Source organism: Apium graveolens, chromosome 4, assembly GCF_009905375.1.
Source record: "Apium graveolens cultivar Ventura chromosome 4, ASM990537v1, whole genome shotgun sequence".
NCBI lineage: Eukaryota > Viridiplantae > Streptophyta > Magnoliopsida > Apiales > Apiaceae > Apium > Apium graveolens.
This window is the reverse complement of record NC_133650.1, coordinates 290,793,673-290,798,670: the sequence shown is the minus strand read 5'-3', so window position 1 is coordinate 290,798,670 and position 4,998 is coordinate 290,793,673. Positions and strand designations below refer to the sequence as shown.

The 4,998-nt window shown below is 36.2% G+C and overlaps 1 non-coding gene across 1 annotated transcript; it reads left to right on the top strand.

The window, feature by feature from the left end:
• The first annotated feature begins 322 nt into the window (after positions 1-322).
• On the top strand, positions 323-429 carry LOC141721989 (small nucleolar RNA R71). Its single transcript, XR_012575028.1, has one exon. It is a non-coding gene; the product is annotated as a small nucleolar RNA R71 (small nucleolar RNA).
• Positions 430-4,998: the final 4,569 nt, after the last annotated feature.

The window sequence follows — 4,998 nt, the reverse complement described above, 5'->3', positions numbered from 1 at the left end:
CTTATGCGCACCTGCATAAAGCTCACAAACACTTGTGATCTGATTAACTCTATAATTAGCCAAAGAATCCACCTTCATCATTAAGGCCTGAAGATGAGCAGCTATAGCGGTAGCTATATCCACTTCTAGAACTCCTGCTACCTTACCTTGAGGCATTCTGAGACTTGGGTTCTGGTATTCATTAGCATCCATCAGTTCAATCAACTTATAAGCTTCATCGTAGCTCTTAGCCCATAAGGCTCCACCTGATGCTGCATCGATCATGGGTCTAGACTGTGTTCCCAAACCATTGTAAAAGTAATTTATGATCATCCAATCAGGCATACCATGATGAGGACACTTCCTAAGCATCTCCTTGTAGCGATCCCAATCCTCACACAAAGATTCTCCCGATTGCTGCGCAACTTGAGTGAGAGCGTTTCTGATTGCACCCGTCTTCACCGTAAGGAAGAATTTAGTTAGAAACTTCTGTGCAAGATCCTCCCATTTGGTGATAGAACCTGCTGGTAAAGAATGTAACCAGCACTTAGCTTTATCCCTCAGAAAGAATGGGAAAAGCCTCAGCTTTATAGCATCTTCAGAAACTCCATTATAGTTGAAAGTGTCGCAGATCTTGATGAAATCTCTGATGTGCATGTTGGGATCTTCTATTGGAGAACCCCCAACCTGGACTGAATTCTGTATCATCTGAATCGTGTTAGAGTTAATTTCAAAGGTGTTAGCCGTAATGGCTGGTCTGATAATGCTAGACTGAATGTCATTGATCTTTGGTTGAGAGTAATCCATCAAAGCCTTCGGATTCGCTGCTTGATCTCCCATTATAATGATCACTTCTTCTTCAACTTTCTCAACTTCTTCAAAAACTTCTTCAACTATTTCAACTCCTTCCAGTGCTTCTTTACGGAATTGAGAACGTGTCCGCATACAAGCCCTCTAGAGTACCTGAAACACAATAAGTACCCAAGTAAGTACAATATCCGAGTCAGTAAACTTTAACGACCACTGATGACAAGAACATAAACTAAAAATTAACATCGAGTCCCCGGAAGCGGTGCCAAAAACTTGTTAGGACAAAAACACGCGCTAAAATTCACGCAAGTATACGCGTTCACAAGTAGTATAAGATGTAAATAAGATTCGTACCCACATAGACTCTTTTAGTTAACTTAACATTATGCTCTTATGCAACAATGATATGGCTATTGCTCAATGCTAAGACAATAACAAGTTGAGATATTTATAACTAAGATTAAACTAACATGCATATAAATAAGAGATTAAAAGGGTTGATTTAACTATATGGGACAAATATGGGATTCTAACTTCATTAAATACTTCATATAAAGTCATTGTTCTTAACCTTTGCATGCAATGGTGATGATAACTAATCAGATAACACGAAACTAGTAAACACCAACTTTTATTGTACAAATACCCTACTACCAGACATCCATAAAAGAGATAGAAGCTGAATAGACACCAAATATGTTGAGACCCTATATGTCTATAGAATTTGATAACATAAGGTTTAATGCATAAGTTATCTATCGTGATTACATAGGGAAAGTAAGATGGTTAAAATTACCTAAGAATCATGCATAATAAATACATGAACCAGCTAGCTTGGCAAGTTCAAAATCTCTATATTCACTGTCGCTCCAATAGAGATTAACACGCTATCTTATATGTTAGCCACGCACATAAGATGAATAAGCACAACCAATACTAGGATATCAATCAATCACCACACACCAAGATATTAAAACAAATTAACTATATAAATTCATAAGTAAATCCATTAGAACCCCATGATAACGATTAGTTCATAACCGAACTCATCGTCACCATGGGTTCCAATGAAAGCATGGTAAATAAATTGAGATAAACTAGGTCTGATATAACTGAATTAAAACAAAGTACATTAACAAGAGTATTAGGTTCAACAAAAAAGGAAACAAGCATTCAAGATTACAACTTAAGCAAAGAATCATAAGTGAAACAACTTCTTCTTCTCCTTCATTGAATTTGTGCTATTAGGTCTTCTTGTTGCCTTCTCCTTGCTCTCTGTTATGAGAAACATCTTCAAAAACTCTTTAAATACCATCCCAAACAATCCAGAAGTCCAGCAGATCAATCTTCTATTAGAAACAGGATTCTAGAAAGTCAACCTAGCACGGACGCCCCCAAAGCCAGTGCGTCCGCTCCCAAATGTAGCGCGGCCGCCCTGAGCTTCTGGGAAAAATGGATTTTTCGTAGTTTCTTGACTGCAATTGCTGGTTTCTTTCACACAATTAACCGAGGCTCCATCTTAACACTTTTCTAAGCATAAATCATGCAATATCCAGTCCTCCTTCCGATTATGCCCTGAAATGCAAAACACTACAAAAAACACATCAAATACACAAACAACTTGAGTACAAAACATCAATTTGAGCCTTTACGAAGCATTCTAAGTGGATAATTATACCACTTAACACTTACACCTTGAACAAATATTTAAAGTTACAAAAAGATAAAGCAAATACAGTTATAATCTATCAAAATCATGGCTTGTATCTTTTCACTCTAAAAACCTATAGCTCTTATCAAATAATTAACAATACAATTAAAGAATCTATCAATGTTGAGTGTATCTAGTGTATAAGTCCTTATGTGGTGAGTAAACAATTGGGCATGACATATCCTTGTCAAATTAAGCTTTTTGAGTGTTGAGAATAAATTGCAAGAGCTTCACAATATTTAAATGGAGAGATCTTTTATTCCAATCTGCATATATTGATTATATAGGCTAGTAGGTTTTAGAGAGAGAGAGAGTAGACATATGATTGCATATCCACCAAGTATTTGTATTGACAGCCTTTCATTTGTCCACGTGCGTCCATGTTTCTTCTTTATTTTGTGACTTGCACCTAGAGAAGTTATTCTACACTTAGAGAAATTTCATTCAATATAATTTGCGCATACAAGAGCCTTAAAAATTCTCTCAAGTTGCCCCTACAAGAAGCTCTACCCTCTAGTTGCTCCTCCAAGCTTCCTAGGGAATGAATTTGCCTTGGAAAAATAGCTTTTCGTGACTCATAGGTTCAAGGGGAGCTGAGTTGCGCCTTCTAATGACTAGGGAACTCATGACTTATGCCTACTAGAGCACCTAGAGAGTCCAATTGCGCCACTTAGTTTATACGAGAGATTTTGCCTTAGAAAATGCACTAGTTGCACCTCATATGGTAGAACTAAGTCCTACTTGTTCCTAGAGTGGCGTATAACCACTTCTCAGATAGTTTTTGTTTCTAATTCGTCCATGTTGCTCCTACTAGGTCAAAACCAATTCCGATACTTAGAATTTGATCTATACTTCAAGGTTCTTGCTCCTTCTAAGCAATAGAGTGGCTATGGTGACTCCTACTACAAGGTAGTGATCACTTTGACTTAGTTTATGTAGAACGCTTTAACCTTGAAACTGTTCCGTATTCATGTCTTATCTCCGAGTCTTTGTATAAACTATATAGCCTTTATATTCATATACGAATTCTAATGATAGTACTTAGTTTCCTTTCACGAATCAATGAAACCTAGTACAATAGTCAGGTTCACAGGTGACTAGTTCCGCTCGCAGGCCTTCGTACTATGATCTTTACAAGCCTTGTTAAGTCTTCTCCTAGATATAATCAACTTCACATAGAATCCCTTAGGTTTTCACACTAATCCAAATATTTGCTTCAAATGACTTCAATCTTATTTCTCTGTTGCCTGAACATATTAACGAGCTTTATACGGATCTCCGTTGACGTCTTCTTCACTGTAGCTACCAAGATCATCATGTATATATCCAATAATCAATCTATACCGGTTCTAGTGGAACATAGAGTATTTGCAATTCATTTGTTCTATGTTAAATTATCCAAATCAATATTATTGAGATATACATACAGCTTCAATCTTGCTCAACAAGCCCTGCTATAACAGTTTGAGGAGATGGATGGCCTTTTGGTGATCTCTGGAGACAACAACAAAGGATTTACAATTAGATATGGCAATTTGATTTGTGGAAATATTATCATTCAAGATGTAGCATTGGTTGCAGGTCTTAAAGTAAATCTTTTAAGTGTCAGAAAATTTACAGACAACGGCTTCAAGGTTATTTTTGACAAAGAAGATTTCTCAATCACAAGCAAAAAGACCTGTGAAGTTTCTCTACAAGGAGTAATGAAATGAAGCCTGTTTGTTATAGATATAAACTCAGCAAACAAGGACAAGATATGTTACTTCTACACCAAGGCATCAAGTGAACAAAGCAAACGCTGGCACAAGAAGCTCTCTCACTTTAACTACAAAGCAATCAATACTCTTATGACAAGAGAATTGGTGAGAGATATGCCAGCTTTAAAATTCGCTCAATACAAAGTTTGTGAAGCTTGTCAGAAAGTTAAAATGAAGAGGTTAAGTCATAAAAACAAAGTTATGAACTCTATTAATCCTCCACTATAACTTATCCATATGGATTTGTTTGGTCCCGTAAATGTCATGTCCATCTCTAGAAAGAAGTATGCACTGGTGATGGTGGATGACTACTCAAGGTACACTTGGATGGAATTTATGCATTCAAAGGATGAAACTCCACACATTATCATTGAACATATAAACAAGATTAAAAAGCAGGCTGAAGATTAAAACTGTAATAACCCCAATTTTTGGGAAATTTTGAAACCCTTATGAATAGTGTTTTTGCTGAATGAGAAAACTTTTCATGCCACACTATGTAGGGGTTCTGATATGGATATTCTGAGATTTTATTAGTACTTTATATGGGATATAAGTGTATGTAAAGATCGTCAGAATCCAAATCCGAACACTTTGGTTTTTCCCAGAAATACACTAGATACGGAGAGAATTGAGTATAAGGTAACAGGATAAAAAGGATTTAAATTAAAGGATTATAATAGAGGATCATAAAAAGGAATATAATGTATTGAGAAAGGTTAAGGGAACCTAAGTAATAAG